The sequence below is a fragment of the Denticeps clupeoides genome, chromosome 10 (genome assembly GCF_900700375.1).
Source record: "Denticeps clupeoides chromosome 10, fDenClu1.1, whole genome shotgun sequence".
In the NCBI taxonomy this organism is placed as follows: domain Eukaryota; kingdom Metazoa; phylum Chordata; class Actinopteri; order Clupeiformes; family Denticipitidae; genus Denticeps; species Denticeps clupeoides.
The window spans coordinates 4,615,715-4,634,095 of record NC_041716.1 but is presented as its reverse complement, the minus strand read 5'-3'; the positions used below and the strand labels follow the sequence as shown (position 1 = coordinate 4,634,095).

The following is an 18,381-nucleotide window of genomic DNA, read 5'->3' as shown; positions in this document are numbered from 1 at the left end:
CACCACGGAGTTGCCAGCGAATTCCAGAATGGGCTGAGAAGTGATGAGTGGTGGAGCTGAGTTGGGCCGAGGTGTTCTGCCTAGATATTACGTGGTGGTCTTCACTGTCTTCTCGGTACCTAATACGGACGTGGTTTGTTGGCGTTTTCAAACAGCTCAAGGCATTTCATTTATAAATGTATATTTTACAATGAGTAACACTTTTTGTTTTTACAAAAGTAAAACAATGTCGCTAAGGCTTTTCAAAAATGTCACCAGATTTGTCACTAGGCGCTAGCTGTTCAGGTGTCCGAAATAGTGACAAAAAAGTCACTAAGTTGGAAACACAGCCCACAATATTAGTACTGATGGTTTTATCTCCAGGATAGCACCTAATTTACACAATTTGATACAAATAAAATGCCGTGCGCGGATACCCAGTCCTGCGGTTGTTCATGGTACGTGCCCAAAAATAGGCCCTGATACTCCTGATTAGGATTAAGTGATGGATGGATGCTATTATACTCCATGCTAATTAGCTACTATGTTGCAAGATTAAAACTATCAATTATGCAATTGCGTCATTGCTCGATAGGTTGAGCGTGTAGTGTTGTATTTTAACGGTGACAAGATAGAAGCGCTGCTGGTGGGCCTTCAGACCCTCTGCTGGTAGAGGAAAAAGAACGAAATGTTAACCTGGCTGGAACGCAGATTTTCGTTAGCCGTTTTATTATTAGATTGTTATTAGATTTGTCGCATTATCAGTATGTGAGTGGCTAGCAGATATATCTAATGATTAAATGATGACTTTAATGTGAAAGTGAAAGTGAAGTGATTGTCATTGTGATACTCAGCAGCACACCACACAGTGACACAACGAAATGTGTCCTCTGCTTTTAACCGTCACCCTTGGTGAGCAGTGGGCGGCCATGACAGGCGCCCGGGGAGCAGCGTGTGGGGACGGTGCTTCGCTCAGTGGCACCTCAGTGGCACCTTGGCAGACCGGGAATGTGGGGGCTAGGCAGCAAACATAACCAGATCGTCTCATCTGTAAATGTCAGGATCCGGTCTGGGTTCGGAGCTCGGACTGGAGTTTCACGTTGGTCCTGTGTTATTATGTTTCCTGACAGTTTTCACTGGTGTCTGATTGTATAAAGCTGCACTGTTCGTGTCTGTTCTCTGTCGGGTCATTGTCACTTGATGTTTCCCCTGTCCTGGTCACCATGTACATGTGAAACCAGCATGACAGTAACCTTAGTTAAGTTACACTGCGATGTGTAGTGTTATTGTTGGTGTTGTTCTTCAAGCAGGCTTTAATGCTTATTACGTCATTATTTATACTGTTCTTATCACATTCAAATTGTATAGAGTATCAAGTATTTTCCTGGGTTTGGTTATCAGTGTTTGAAATTCTAGTATCATGGTACGATGGTTGAGGAAAGCTCTTTTGTGAGTTTCTGGGTGCCTGACGTTTTCCACAGAAGAGGTACTAATTGTCCCACACGTCACTTTGGATAAACGACAACATTCCCTTATTACGGAATGGCCAGCGAGAGGAAGGGAGAAATTGAAATGAGGCCATTGTGGAAAGTGGGGAGGCGGGCGAGGCCGTATATATATCTGAATCCTGTATCGGCTCGCTCATTACCGGGCACCAGTCTACGGCAGCGTAAAGCCGAGCAGGCGCGTTTCTCCACCCCTCGTCCGGTTTCTGCCGACCCGCACCATTGATCCGACAGAGCTGCGAGCGGCGTGGGAGGGGCCTGACCCGTGTGGTCGGCCTGGAGAGGGAGTGGGCAGTAATTAGCATGGCATCGCGTGTTACGATCCGCGCTCTCTGGTCCAAGTGGCCACTCGCCGTGTCATGACAGCAGACAGTTACTTGGCACGCGGCGGACGAAATGCAACGGCTTATTCCTGTTGCTGGAACTCGCTCTTCTGATGCCTACGAGACCTTCCCACGCTTATGGGAAGGGTTTTAGCAAGACACCAGGCACCTCACGCCACATTTCTGAAAGCAATGAGGTATTTTCAACGACTTGTTGAGCAAGACCAACTGTATCTTCAGAAAAGCAGAGGGCCAGAAAGCTTGATGGCTTGAAGTCTTGGAAGAATACCAGGCACTTGATGTGCAATGATGCTCCTGGCGCTGCCTGGACATGTCTCCAGTGATGAAATGGGTCGGATTTAATGTCATTTTAACAGCGTCTCATGCGGCCATGATCAACCTGCAATCGTCATAATCAAGCCACACTCGTCGTTCCAGGTTATTCACCCTTCTTCTGAAGGGAATTCACAAGTATTGCAATAAAAACCATGAGGTGTGTTTGTAAATACTTTGAATTTCTTCAGATTTGGTAAAATCATTCAATTGCACTTGAATTGACTTGTCAATGACAGGTCACATGATAATAGTATCTGAAATACCTTGAGGGCACCTCGTATTTGACACAAACCTCCTTTCGTGACCCGTTAACAAAGGGCAAGGCCACTGTGACCTACACCGACCACATGATACTAGTATCTGGAACACCTTGAGGCCACCTCGTGTTGGATACAGACCCACTGAATGGAGATATTTTCATGGTCAAAGGTCAAGGTCACAGTTTTTTTTTTTGGGCCCCATTTTGTTTTAGCCCCATCATTTTAAAAATACAAATACAATACACATACAGAAGTTGGACATTTCTGTAATGTGACACTGTTTCACATTGTCTGATTATTTGAAACAATGGATTTTCAGGAGAGATCAGCCATAATCAAATTCCAATTTTATTTGTCACGCAAACATAACCAAATATTACAATTTTAAGTTTTTAAACATAAAATATGTGTAATCACAAAGGTTTGGCTTTTTCAAATAAAAATATAAAAAGTAAATGACCTTTGACCCTATTGTTTTTCTTTTAACTGAAAAAAAAAGTCAAGTAAATAAATGAAGAAATCTTAAATGCTGGCCTTTATGTCCTGGTCCTTCATTCAGATTGTCTCGAGACTGAGGTAGCCAACTTTTTTGAATTTGCTCTTAAAGATCGCTGCTCCATCATTGCGATGTGAATAAAGAAGGCACTTAAATAGCTTTTTGCATTATACGATGTCTACATGAGCGATCTTGTGTCTGTCTCTTTACTCTTTACAGTATGTATAGCTCAGTGCTCAGTGCTGATGGGAACGTCGTGGGGCAACAGGTCAGATGATCTACAAGCCATTTCTCCCCTTAATGGCAGCTTTTAAGGCAGCAGCAGGCCGGAGAATGCAGGCTACGCGCCGCTGAACTGAACGGCGAGTTCACAGACAGCACTGCCGCTGTGTTTCTCGCTTTGCCATATTTAGACGAGAGCCTCGAGTCTGACACAAGCTTGTCCCTCTCATCCCTTTAACTCTGACTGACAGGCACCACGGAAGCACCGTTCAAACCCTTCACACGCTCGGCACGTGGGGCGAGGCGTGCTAGTGGTTCAATGCAAACATTTCAAGAGGTGTCACTTCCTTCCTTCCCACGTGCAGCATGTCATGATAATTCAGAGCAGCACTAACACTAGCGAGGTTGTGGAGGTCAGGGCAGCGCCGAGCAGTGCCATGATAAACCTGGAATGCGCGATACAGAGCCATTTCGGCCACGGGCACAACGTCCAAACATGTAAGCGGTGATGCCACGAACAGAATGGCCTGGAAAACTCGACGCCCAACAGAAGATCACAGATTTGGTAGCTTTAAAACAGCATCTCACACACACGGTATACGGCGAATCCGGAAAGAGTTCACAGCGCGGCACTTTTTCAACTTTTTGATTTGTTAGAGCCTTATTCCAAAATGGATTAAATGCATTTCTTCCCCCAGAATTCTACTCACAACACCCCATATTGACAACATGAACATTATTACAAATGTATTAAAAAAATGAGAAAATTAAAATAATACGTACGTTTTCACAGTCTTTGCTCAATACTTTGTCAATGCAACTTTGGAAGCAATTACAGCCTCAAGTCTTTTTGACTTGATGCCACAAGCTTGGCTCACCAATCCTTGTACAGTTTTGCCCATTTCTCTTTGCAGCACCTCTCAAGTGAAGAGGAGTGAATGTGAAGTGATTGTCATTGTGATACACAGTAAGCACAGCACACGGTGACACAATGAAATGTGTCCTCTGTCTTTAACCATCACCCTTGGTGAGCAGTGGGCAGCCATGACAGGTGCCCGGGGAGCAGTGTGTGGGGACGGTGCTTTGCTCGGTGGCACCTTGGCAATTCGAAATTCGAACCAACCTTCCGATTACGGGTCCATTTTCTTAGTCGCTAGGCCACCACAGCTCCAGCTCCATCAGGTTGGATGGGAAGCGTTGGTGCACAGCCATTTTAAGATCTCTCCAGAGATGTTCAGTCGGACACTCGGTTTGTATTTTTAATAAATTTGATAAAACCTCAAGTAAACTTTTAATCATGTTGCCATTATGGGGTGTTGTGTGTAGAATTATGAGGGGAAAATGAATTTAATCTATTTTGGAATAAGGCTGTAACATGTAAGTGAAAAATCAAAGTGAAGTGATTGCCATTGTGGTACACAGCAGCCCAGCACACGGTGCACACAGTGAAATTTGTCCTCTGCTTTTAACCATCACCCTGAGTGAGCAGTGGGCAGCCATGACAGGCGCCCGGGGAGCAGTGTGTGGGGACGGTGCTTTACTCAGTGGCACTTCAGTGGCACCTTGGCGGATCGCACTTTGTGTCTGTGTGTGTGTGTGTGTGTGTAGTTCTGAGAACACTTTGCTGAGGTGCCCAGAGCTTTTGGAATGCCCGTGATGTCTGGGAGCGATTCTGAGCCTGGAAGAGGCCGCACGACAAAACAAAACAAGGGTCTCATCAAGCCCCTTAAAAAGGGAGCGGCCCAATCCAATTCCTCCTCTTGCAGGTACCATGCTCTCTTCGTCTCACACACATACTGATACACACAGCATTCATTTACGAGGATTCCCTCTACAAACACACCATCCTCAAATGGACGCTGCTGCCAGCGAAGGCCACTCCTTAATCGCCCCTGAGGGGGTTTGATTAGGCCAGATAATCAGAAGGGGCTGCGGTGATGCCACCCCGGCAGGAAATAATATGAGAGAAGGAGAGAGGGGGCCATAATGAAGAAGGGGAAGAAAACATTGCGAAGAGGAAGTCGCCCCACACATTGATTCCCCTCGAATGAGACATTTAATTACCCGTGATACCGACCATCACTCAGGAAATTAAGGGAGCTTTTCATTAACTCCTTTTCAGATATCTTGGCCCGGCTCCTTGGCCAGAAGGGGTGGACGGTAGTAGGAACGAGCGCAGCTACACTATATTTAGACAGCCAGAAGGTTTTTGAGGAAAGAAAGGGAGGAGGAACAACAACAACAGAAAAAAGGAAAAAAGCTTTTTTTTTTAACTAGCTGTCTGAGCGAATCAGGAGAAAAAGCAAAGCGAGTCTGCCCTCCGATATTTCAACCCGAGCAGAATTAAATAGGTCCACTCGGAGTGGGGGGTGGGGGTAATAATAATTGGGACATCAGTTCGCTGAAGCACAGCGGAGGCGTGCAAAGATAAAAATGTTTACCGGTCTTGGTGTGTTTTTACTGTACGTTGGCCGCAGCGGCCGTTAGTAGCTGGGATTTTTATATACTATAGGCGTGGCAGGCGCAACATGGCCGCATCTACGCCTAGAGCTCTCCTTCATCACTTTTACTCCGTTCAACGCTACCAGTACTAAAATCAAAGGGAGGAAGTGGAGCAGGCATCTCTTGTGATTTATTAAAAAGCCTCCACTACACCATGGCCTGGTGCCTGAAGTCGGGTGAGGGGGTGGGGGGGTGGGGGGTGGAGAACAGAAGGAGGAGGAGGAAGCACGAAGACTCTCGTAAGGACGAAACTCCAGTCTGGAGCCACAGAGTTTGGTTCAGACGACCAGAGTCCGACGAAGATGCTGTGTACACGCCATCAATACATTCTTAGTTAATCTTCTCCAGGTTGCCAGAGAGGCTTTGTTAATGGAGGCTGCAAAAATTCGAAATCTGTACAATTAGAAGTCTGTTACAGTTAGGTGCCCTAAAAAAACCCATCAACATCATCTACAAGCACCCAGCTCATTTTATTCCCTTCTTCTACGGTCCACTTCTGATGCTCTGCAGCCACATATCCCCCATATGCTGATTAAAACCACACCATGCGACATGTAATAAATGTCTAATAAACATGCACGAAGGTATCAAGATTGCCACCAGCACACAGTACTAGTAAACGTCACTAGCAGGTATAAAACAGAACATGGTGAATCACACATTGGTTAAAATGCATGCAGGTAAAAAAAACGAATTTGGAGAAGGTGGTTCCACAGGCGTTCCATGTATCTGCATTCCGAGGTTTCGCCCTCGGTGCTGTGAGTGTGGGATCTACATCCTCTCATCTTGATGAATACAGCATTTCATGGTTCATTTTAATTGCCTACCCTGTAGAGGAGAATTCCCTTCCTTGAAAGTCTTTGGTGGCAAGAGCGCGAATCTCTCACGTTACAACTTAACACCGTCGTTTAGTTGCCACGGCCGAAGACATCACCACGGTTGTTGTCTAGAATGGCCCAGAATTGCACAGCGTATACCAGGCAGGCACAGCACCTTATCTACGGGGGTCGAGCAAGACAGACAGACCCTCTCACGGGTTGGACCACTTTAGCAGGAAGTAATCGGTGCAGATCAGGAAAACCTGTTGTTATGGAGACGCTCCGCAAGCCGGTTGTCATAGTCACTCCAACCTTTTCCCTGCTTCAACTTTGAGAACCGACCGTTCAGTCGGAGGTGTGAGTGTGTGCACCCTGCGCCCAATATCCCGGGTTGACCCCTGAATGGGATTAAGTATATGTGGTTGAGTGAGTGAATTTATTAAAAAAAAAAAGAACAATAGTTATGGATGAAAATAGCACGCTGCGACCTTCCCTCCCGTCGGAGGGATATAGGGATGCGACGCCGCAAAAAGAGCCCTGCGATATCGAACCGCTCCGCGCAAACATGCAGTGTCACGCCGGCCCGCCGCCTCCAGGGAGCCGGTGGCTCGGCCTCCGCATCTCTCCCAGCAGCTCGGCCCCGGCGGAGAGCCCCGCGGTAAACTGTCGGGTCGCGCTCTCCAGCACGCACAGAGCCGCCTCGAAATTGATTGCATGCGGCGCGTTCTGGCGAGTAAGCAGCTCCGCCGGCCTCCCGGAGCTGAAAGCGGGACCAAAGCGCCGCTCTGACATTGTCGTTACTCTCCCTTCTGCGACGGCAGGTAAATACATCCCGAGGAGCATCACGAAGGATCGCCACGAACGGAAACTACCAACCCCCACGAAGAACATCACACGCCTGTGTCACTTCCCCTTCGAAATAAAGGAATGTCAATGGTAATGACTGGTAACCACCACTTTACTTTACTTTACTTTACTTTACTTTACTTTACTTTACTTTATTTAGCAGACGCTTTTATCCAAAGCGACTTACAAGAGGAAGACACCAGCAATTCTTGTTCGATTTCTATAGAATATTGAGTTTACAAACTAAGAGCCCTGATAAGGCTCAGACTTGTCAGTGAAGAGCATGCTCAGAGATTGTTAGGTGCTAGACGAAGAAAAATTATAATGTATTTATACATTCATGTATTGTTTGTTGCATTTTTGTTGCATGTTGCATTTCACCTTCGCGTCTAATGGAGATTTTGCAATTTACCAACTGGCAAAAAAGGCAGGAAATTCCCTCACAAGATGCCACGTGGGTGGAGGAGGGATCAGGCACAAACGCTCAACCTTTTTTGAGAGAAACGTGAGATTTTAAAATGGCACGGGAAACAGGAAACCAGCAGCATACGGGGACTCCCACCGACCGCCATGCTGCACGCAGTCCGACATGTGAAGCCATGCACACCAGGCGTCACACGACTTGATCCTACTAATATTTGTAATCTACAATTTCACTTTTTATTTCAGAACTTTATATGACCGGAAAAAGCTCGTGTGCACACAGAATGGAGGCGGAGCTTGAAAAACGATCGGAATGAAGGTCGGTCCTTAATACACTGGAACGGTCCTCTTCATACGGTCCTTGCATACTGGAATTTCATCTTGGTACTGGTAGGGTGGGACCTTCAGCCTGACCTCGTTTCCTGCAGGACCGTCGGACCATCTCTGCGGGGTGTCTTTGGCAAAATGCCAAAACGGATTTCTTAAAAATCTGATGAAAAATACACCAACAAAATGGGTTTAAGGGAAGGATGGAGGTTTTTGTGATAATTTTCCGAACATGCGGTCTTTTGATTTCCTTCTGTGTCTGCGGGCACAAGCAACGCCTTCGACTCAAATCTCCTGTTTCTGTTTACGCTGTAGCCGGTACACAAAATTCTTGATTAGTCAGCCCATTTTACCCATTTGCATCTAACATGCTTGCTCAGTCTCACACACTCACACACACACACACACACACACACACACACACACACACTGCAGTGACTCACTCATTCAGACACACCGTGACCTAATATCAGTTGACAGAGACTAGTTTACAGCAAGCAACTTTAGGATTTCCTGTTAACACGGACCTAAATAAATACAAACCCGACCCGCACAGCAGTAAGAACATTTATTGCTCGCCTGTTCTCAGGCTGGCAAGGACATTATTACACTATTTTTTACGTGGGACGTGCAGTTAGCTGTTTGCACCGCAAAATCAGCATGTCAGAGCGGCTTATTTAAATATCGCCGTTTGAAGGCATCGTGCTGACCACAACACTTTCACGTTTTAAAAAAACCCATATCAGTTCCCTGAATTAATCAGTCGGATTTGAACAATTCTACCTTATAACAACCTTGACCGGGTAGGCAAAATGGGGAGAGCTGACAAAAGAAAATTCTCAGACTTCGATGGGCCTTATTGAAGAAAGTGGCAGGAATACTGAAAAAAAAACAGCAGCATTAATTTTACATTTAATAGATAATTTCCTCCAACTAATGAAAAAACCTTGAGCTAGATAAGAACGCACGCCAGGTATGAAATGTTGAACAGCTAAATGATGCAGCTAAATGGAGGGGAAAAAACTGAATATAAACTAAGAATTCCCTGTCAAAGACTGTGATCTGTTCTGGGCTAAAAACAATATGAGGATTAAGGCCAAAATTAAACCAGAGGGGACTTATCTGAAAATGAAAATTAAATTTATGGGGGTCGGACCAGACGGGTTTAAGCACAAGACCTTAATTATCATATATATTGGTGTAATATGCACAAAATATTTGCTATACTACAACCAGCAACCATGCAGAAGCCATGATGGCACATTTTTGCCCCTCAATTGACATGCTCTTTATGTTGATGGCATATTACTTAGTTTCTCTGCCACCACTGTACGAGATATGAGTTTTAAATTACTTATAAATGTTTTTTTATGTTCAACCAGAAATTGATGCTTTGTTATCTCTCCGCAAACCATGGCTTTTAGTGAAGCATGTAATTTTAAAAAGCAGGAAAATTAGACCAGGACAACTGAACTTGGGGTTATTTGGAGCCTCTTCAATTGACATCAGGTGTGAACCCCAGAAGAATAAACGCTATAATGCTTAAATCAAAATTTAAACCTTAAGGCTGTTCACGTATGCAACAGTAACAGACCTTTTTGTTCCTCATTTGAATTGTCACATTAAAGGTATTTGATAAGATATATGCCCTTATCCAGATCGACTCACAATCAGTAGTTACAGGGACAGTCCCCCTGGAGACACTCAGGTAGTCAGTGGGGTTGAACCTGGGTCTTCTGGTTCATAGATGAGTGTGTGACCCTCTAAGCTACTACCACTCTGTATATCCACTGAATGTATATGATGCATGGAATTTGATGCATGGAAGAGTACACCTATAGGTGATCTGGTCCAATCAGAATAAACCTTGAACAAGTTCTGGTTTTGATAACAGACACCAGCTCCTTGGTTAATGACATCCAAACAATATGAATTATCGTGTCACATATCCCATTGGTTTATATGAAGATGGGTTCTAGAACCTTTTTGTCACCTAAAGTGGTTCCAAGAATTGAAATACATTTTGGGGAAAATTTTTGATTTTATGCTCAGGTAAAAGAGAAGATGTGTGAAAGGCTAAATTATATTAAAGGTTACAGGCTTATCGTCTCAAACTTTCAGGACTGAATAAAAGAGTCAGCTGGTGACAAGAAGAAACCTGTACAGTCCTACATGTTAAGAATTCGATTTGAAGCTAGAGCATGTGATTAGCATTAAATAAATCCGGAATGGTGGCACGACAGCCCATGCAGAACATTGCTGTCAAAACACACGCAGCAGCCGAGTGGCACGAACTATCGGTTCCAAACTTTTCCCGCTCCCATTTCCAGGACTTCCAGGATGCCAGTGTGCTTCTTAGTGCCAGCTGCTCCCAGATAAAGGCCCTGGTCCAAAACCACTCTGCATTAAACATGTGGGGGAGGGCATGTTCGATTGTCAAATAGTCAACGACGATGGCGACTCAGCGAAGCCACGAAAAGCTCTGCTGTCTCTGCAGCTTAAACTAATGTGCACTCACTCTGACAGCCGGAGGAGCCGCGCCGATCCAGATCCTCCCGGACCGCAGGTAGAATGAAATTAAACATTAACATTTCATGTCAATATTTTCAGAGGAGCCTGTATATCGCTTCTGGAAAACACGCCGTTATTGCTGTCACTTTAGGGTTTCACTCCAAGGAAAATGACACACATGGCAGAGGAGAGGCTTCGCTTTGGGCTGTTTCTCCTATTAAAAGCCCAACATCATCAGGTACGAATGCATTTCTAAACCTGCAGCTACTACTTTTATACTAATATCTGTTATAGCAATGCCTGCAGTCCAACGTCAAATTTTACCGCCAGCAGACTGAAAGAATACAGCCTTGCTGTCACGGTCAGCAGCACATTAAAGTATAAAGGATATTGTAATATAAGTATAACTCAATTAAACAGAAAACAATGCAACATTATTACTCAGTGAAAGACAATGACAATGAAATTCTTAGAAAGAATAGACACAATGAAACATGTCCCCTGTATTTAACCATCACCCTTGGTGAGCAGTGGGCAGCCATGACAGGCGCCCCGGGAGCAGTGTGTGGGGACGGTGCTCGGTGGCACCTTGGCGGATCGGCATTGGGATTCGAACCAGCAGCCTTCTGATTACGGGGTCGCTTCCTCAATCGCTAGGCCACCACTGTGGACTCAGTCACCTCAACCATATAGTAAAAAATGTAAAGTTGTCATTGTTGCAATAAAACATTGTACAACATAATTACTCAAGTTACATTTACATTTATGGCATTTATCAGTTGCCATTTTTCAGCGCAATCAGTAGGACAGTACCCCTGGAGACACTTAGGGTCTATGGGACCTATTTCAATGTCTACCAAATAATAGATTAAATAGATGCTAATTATTATTTAAATCTGAGAATCCTTGACCGGACCCAGAAAAAATACCGCACAACACTCAAGGGCTCAGTTGCATCAGTTTGCCCAACAAAGGCAGCCAAATTTGACACTAGGCCCAAAGTCTGTTTGCTACATGGGGAACGTACAACGCTGGCAGATCTGCCATTGTTCTCACTCGTGGCGCTCTAGTGGCACCGTCTTAGTGGAGGGAACCAGACGTAGAGAGATGCGGTTCTCTCTGGTTGCTCCTGTTGTCTTCGGTAATGTGCAGTCTCTTCGTTTCGGAGTCCCAAGGGACAATGCACTGGAAGAATGATCTGCCTTTTTTTTTTTAAAACCTTCTTCTACCACCCGCTCCTTCTCTGTACCTGTGTAACACATTTCTGTTTCATCATATAATGCTATTTGCTATTTGGTGGTTCCATGGTTGGGGCCGACTACATTGCCTCCGTAACGCTGTACTTCTCCAACACACAGCTCAGCAGGAAGGTCTCATGGGAGAAAAGCAACTCACAGTCATGATTTTCATTTGTTTTATTTTTTTCTACTTTTTATGTGGGCAGGATGCACTTTGCTACACTCTGGTATCCATGGAAACACTTCAAACATCAAATTTACAAAATTGGTTAAAATGTGCTGAAGTAAAAAAGACCTTAAAGCAGCGGGTCTACAGAGTCCCATTTTATCCATTGTTGAAAATACATGGAGAGAGAATGCCGGTGCAGCAAACTGGTTGCTAAGCAACATGTAGATTCTTATGATAACCACCCAACATCACACAAAAGCATATTTACCCATATGTCCCCATCAACAGCTCATAAAACCTAACAAAGAACAGATAGACTGTGGCAGTAGCCTTATGGGAAATAAATCACCTGCTAAAGCACAGTCACAGGTTCAAACCCCAACAAACATCCAAAGCAGGACACTTAACCCTGAGCTTCTCCAGGAGAACTGAACCTTGGAAGACAGTATCAGATAAATGTAATGTAAGACGAAAAAAGTGTCATTGTTGGCCATTATGCTACTATTTAAACATAAATATGTGAATATGAGTATTTATTTATGTTGTTTAAGTCAATATGTATATATAACAGTCAAAAAGTAAAAAAAAAAAAAAAACAATATTTAAAAAATTCTACATTAATATCTGAATAGGAAATCCGATTTGAAGGTTGTGTCAAAAGTTGTTCTTCAACAAACATTCAAAAGAGGTTCAAAAACAAAAAAAGCACAATTTTTTAATAAATAAATAAACTTTTTTTTTTCTTTTGTGATATTGTCACGGCCACGCCCCCTTGTGTGCCTGCGACATGTTATTCTGGTATTGAACCGAACCACATGAGCAAAGAAAGACGCGTTGTGTGTGTTCAGCCGCTCTTTTCTTGTTTAGTACTTTGTCCTGGAAGTCCTTGTTTGGGCCTCTGGGGTCTTGAGAGTGTGTGTAGGAGAGTTTTTACTCACTCAGGTGGTGTGCATGAGTAGAGTAGAGTAGAGCATGTCAGAGTTGACCAACCCTTTCCGCATGTCCACTTCCCCTCTGTCCCAAATTCTTTCCTGAATGGTGTTATGAGTGTTGTTGTGATTTTGAAAATATGTGAACTCTGCGCCTGGGTCCTCCCCTTCCTGTTTTGTGACAGATATTCCAATTTTTGGAGATGCAGTAATATTAACTTACATTTATAAATTGACAAAATAACTACAACATTTACAGTATTACAAACGCCCTTATCCAGATTGACTTAAACAGTAGTTACAGGGACTGTCCCCCTGGAGACAGGGTTAAGTGTCTTGCTCAGGGAATTTGTGGTATTCTGGGTCATAGGTCAAACCCACTAGGCTACTACCACCCAAATACAAAATGGGCTACTCTTTTAAAGCATGGGTTTATATTATGACATAGTTGAACAAGAACTGATTGTTCCTGTCCTGGTGTAGAAGTAGACCTGCCGGCGAGTGTTACCAGTGTTTTTTTATCTCTTTCCAACGGATGAAAACAGGACAGGTTTTAAAATTGTGGAACATCCGTCCCCAGATGAACCCCTTTTTGGAGTATTCAAGGTAATCAGGGTCATCAGGCTCTTCCACCGGTGAACTGCAACGGCATGAGAAGCTCAGCTCAGATGAACTTTACAGTCTTGTAAAATGAGGGCCAGGACAGGCTCTGAGGACACACATCCCAGCTTCTTACTTATTTATACAACTTCTGTAGATGTGCATTAGATGGAGATGTAATGATGACTTGAAATCATTTGTAATACATAAAAAGGGACTTGAAAATTTTCAGATCACAAATCACAGACCTGACTTTTATAAGTACGTTTCCTGTTTCCTTGGAAACGCTACTTTACCATTTCAAAGGAGCTGAAATGACAGCAATTCAACAAGTGGCATCATTTTAAACCCAGTAACGCCTGTAAGTGGTTTTAAAACAACGCTTGTATTCTGACCATATGGGCGAATGAGCTGATGATGATTGATGGCTGACGGGCCAAACTCACTGTGGATCAGACAGCACATATTTACAGAGACTTTTATTAAATACAGGCTGCTGGGTATTTGACATGTTATTTAACTGTGGTATGGTGACGTCTGACCTTTCAGTAGGTTCACTGCTGCTAGGTCTTTTTAATTAAAAAAAGGAAACTGACTGATTAAACTTTAAAAGGGCATTTGAAGCTTGATACTTCATGAATATTTGTGATTTGTTTCCAAAATTTAGCTCAAAAAGTCAAATACTGAAAAAAACGCCTTTCAGAATGTGGATATTATTGTATTGTGAAAAGTTTTTTGATAGTGGATCTCTCTTTTTCAGAGAGAGAGACAGAGAGAGAGAGAGAGTCCTCCTGACATGCTAACCGATGGAACAATGGACACTCACTGACCAGTGTGCATGGCCGTTGTAAGTGGGAATAGTTGGGTGGTGCACAGGTGCTTCAGGTGAAGTTAGGGGGGCATGTTTGTGCACAGCTGCAGGGAAGGTGCCCGGGAATCACAAAACCGCTGTCTATAGTATATTATCGGAAATTTCATTTTTAACATTATTTATACTGCATTTTTTATCATTATTTTTAAAAGAATGTTTCAAAAGAACGATGTCTTTTAAAGTCGAAAAGCAGCACTTAGCACATCCTATTTTCTCTGACATAGAGAATAACAAGAACTCATGTGACATATGATGAAGGCTTTTAAAAAGCCGTACACCCTCCTGGTATAGAAATAGACATGTGGCCGTGAGTGCTGCTGATGTTGTCATGTTAGCATGTCTGACTCAGTTATTAGGATCTTCCTAAGCACCATCAGGGATGAAAAGAAGAGAACAGAGTGAGCCGTGCAGCACCGAGAGTCCCCTGGATGGGAGGAGAGGAAGTAAGAGGGCTGTTTATCTTGGGCCGAGACACTTTGCTGAAAGGTTCATTTCAATCTCAGCCGTAATTACAGATGCAGGTATCAGACATGCTTGTGTTGCTGAAGTCAACACTCACTGGCGCGTGTTTATGAAGACCGCTCAGAGCAAGAACTGTGACCCAGATTTCAGATTCTCCTCATACTGATAACAAAACTGCCTGCTAATCACAATGGCCACCATATTTCATATCGTGGTGTCAGCCGATGACTTTAGTGTCTCTCAAAGTCAAATGACTCCATGTCTGGAGAGCATTTGGTGGTGACCTAGTGGTCAAGGAAACAGCCCCATAATCAGAAGGTTGCAGGTTCAAATCCTGATCCACCAAGGTGCCACTGAGGTGCCACTGAGCAAAGTACCGTCCCCACACACTGCTTCCCGGGCGCCTGCCATGGCTGCCCACTGCTCACAAAGGAGGATGGTTAAAAGCAGAGGACAAATTTCACTGTGTCACCGTGTGCTGTGCTGCAGTGTTTCACAATGACAATCACTTCACTTTCATTTCAACCAAATATTTTCAACACAGTGCGAAGCATAATGTCCCTCAGCGTGGTTGATTATGATTATGCTGAAAATGGGAGGGAATGCAGGCTGCATCCCAAGTCTATGGAAAAAAGGCATGAGGTTCATTAAAAAAAAAAAAGAAAAAAAAAAAAAGCTTTTTGTTCCTAATTACCTGCTCTGGATTGATGGCATGTTCCATACGACATATTTTACCCAAGGTGCATGAATCCTGGTTAAACAGGACGTGGGGCTGGGCATCTAATGTGTTTTCATTGTTCATTATTTCTGCATAAAATATCTTGATTATGGATAATATCTAATTACATCCGTGCTACCTTGGCAAAACTTGACCAAGATCATGACCAAGAAAAGGAAATAATTTGCATTCGTTGTGCATGTAGGTCTTTAAATCACTGCTGCATGACCTGGTCTGTGGAATTAATGAGCTGCTTGTATATGTATTTTTTACACCGACCTGGTGAAAAACTCTGATCAGAAAGTTTCTGAAATTCATTGATATTACGGATAGGCGAGGGTTGAAATATTCTGATAGCAGTGATGAGTTAGCTTGGTCATGATGGTGAAATTTGGTGGATCGCACTTGTTGCACAGTTATTGTTTACATCGCCAAAAACACATGTTAGCATTTTTAATCACATTACGATGAAGTGATTTATATTCTACTAAACACCAAAATAGCTCAGTTGGGAAAGCTTGTAAACCAGAAGACCACAAAGTCACAGGATACTAAACCCTCGGTTGCTCCAGGGAAACTGTAAAAACTGTAACTGTAATTACTGCTAAATGCCATAAATGTAAATATTGATGGCCAGCTTCGAGTTTATATGTGGTAGCCATCGAGTGCTTACTTGCCATAAAATAGACCCTATCTCTACCCTCAGCTGACAAAGAAGACAAGTGCACAATATTTTGAGGCCATGCATGAGCAGAATGGATCCTGCAGACACAATGCATCACATACTGACACTCAATCAATCAACTAATTAAGTTTTATTTATACAGCACTTTTTACAATGTACACTGGCACATTAGAATAGGGCTCAAGGCCCCTAGTGAGCAGACAAAGACTCCCTGGAAGGCTCAGCAAGGCTCATCATCCTACAGTCAGCACTACATTGCATTAGGGGTAAAGCAGGGAAATCCATGGAGGTCACTGATGTCACATGATCACTCTGCACCAGGATGCACTCAAGGAGAGATTTATCGTCTCAGTCTACCTTCTTGTGTGGCTACAGAGTTGGAGAGTTACAGTAGTCAAGTCCAAATGTTATAAATGCATTAGAGCAACTTCCTAAACCTAGCAACAACAAGAACAACAACATTTATTTCTTATATAGCCCAAAATCACATACAGTATGTCTAAGTGGGCTTTGACGGGCCCTACAGTTGACACCCCCACATTTTACCCTTCTGCGCACAAGGAAAAACTCCACACAAAAACTCTAGGAGAGAGAAAAAAGAAAGGAAGAAACCTTGGGAAGGAGTGATACAGATAGGGACGCCCTTCCAGGGTAGAGTGAGCCTGCAAATGGTGCCAGTGCAGGGCTGGTGATGATTTGTCCAATAAGAGAAAAAAGCCTACAGTTGTAGAGGTGGAGAAAGTGTAGTATAGAACATCTGTCCATGTTTGGAGGTACTGGATAGTGCAATATTTCTTAAATGAAAGTACACTGTCCTGGAAACGTTTTTTTTTTTTTTTTTTTCAATTTTCCAGTTTTCCAACAACAAAGAAAGAACAGCTGTCGACCCACACCAAGAACCCCAGCCGTCGTACTGCAAAGAAGAAGAAAAAAAACGGGGGACCGTCTCCTCTCAGTGTTGTAGTATTTCAACACTTTATATATGCATTAGGAAATTAAACCTGATAGTTTAACATATTCAGTAAATGGGGACCATATCTCAGGAACTGTCTTTGGTTGAATTGCAGTTATTTCAAATGCTTCATGGACAACATTTCCTCCATCCAGCCATTGAAAGACGGGGGCTTGTCTGATTTACACAACAGAAGAATAAGCCTTCTGGCCATCAATGAGGCAAAGGTTATATATATGGTGCTGAAAATATTTTTAATGTGACATTCAAATAACAGATCATCATCAAAGGTCATATCCAAATTTTTACTGAGCTACTGGGAACCACTGAGGAACTGCATAACACACTTGCCTGTGAACCAGAAGACCACAAAGTCACAAGTTCAAATCCCACTTACTACCACTTATGTCTCTGAACAAGACACTTAACTCTGAGTGTAAGGGAGATGCAGCTCATTCAGTGTCTGTCCTTTTGTCATGACACCACGGAATGGGAACAACACAGGCACCGGTGCTTTAACAAAGACAAGTTTAAAGCAATAGAGGACAAGCAAACATAGGAATTTGCTTAGGAAAAAGGTGTGAGGAAGTAGCATTATTAGTACCAAGCTCTAACCAGTTGAGCTAACCAGACGTGACCTTCGGTTCTGCATGACAGCCCTGCTAGCCCATTGACCAGACACAATAACATCGCTGCAGTGGCTCAATAGGGGTCTGGTACTCCTTTAAAGGAGGCAAAACCAGTGTGGTTAATTGGGAAGGGGGCGTGGCCTGAACAGTGCCCCGGGATGAATCGTGCCCTGATAATACTCGAATCCAGGGAGGATCGTTGTACTTTTAAACAATTTTCTAGCTCAGATGGGATATGAACTTCATCTGGCTTGACAGAACAAACACAAATTTTACTCAATGCCTATGAATGTATTCTCCAAGGGCAGCATGTACATTGAGAATGAAAAAGGGCCCAGCACTGAACCCTGTAGAACTCCATTTTTATCAGCCACTGCAATTCCAATATTGTCAAAATGAAAGTCCCAATACACAATTTCCTGAACTTACTTTCTGTTCACAATCCATTTCAATAGAAAAGGCCAGCATCGCAGAAAACATTTATTTATTTCAGCAATTTATGGATCTAAAGTATCTAAAGATGTTTTGACACTAAATACAGCAAATGTTATTGATCCTGATTGATGTGAGATGTGAGCCT

General features: G+C 43.4%; 1 long non-coding RNA gene across 1 annotated transcript; it reads left to right on the top strand.

Annotated features, from left to right (window-relative positions):
• The first annotated feature begins 9,644 nt into the window (after positions 1-9,644).
• LOC114797711 (uncharacterized) lies at positions 9,645-17,161 on the top strand. The gene is made up of 3 exons (XR_003750972.1): positions 9,645-10,603; positions 10,700-10,786; positions 17,075-17,161. It is a non-coding gene; the product is annotated as an uncharacterized LOC114797711 (long non-coding RNA).
• The last annotated feature ends 1,220 nt before the right edge of the window (positions 17,162-18,381 follow it).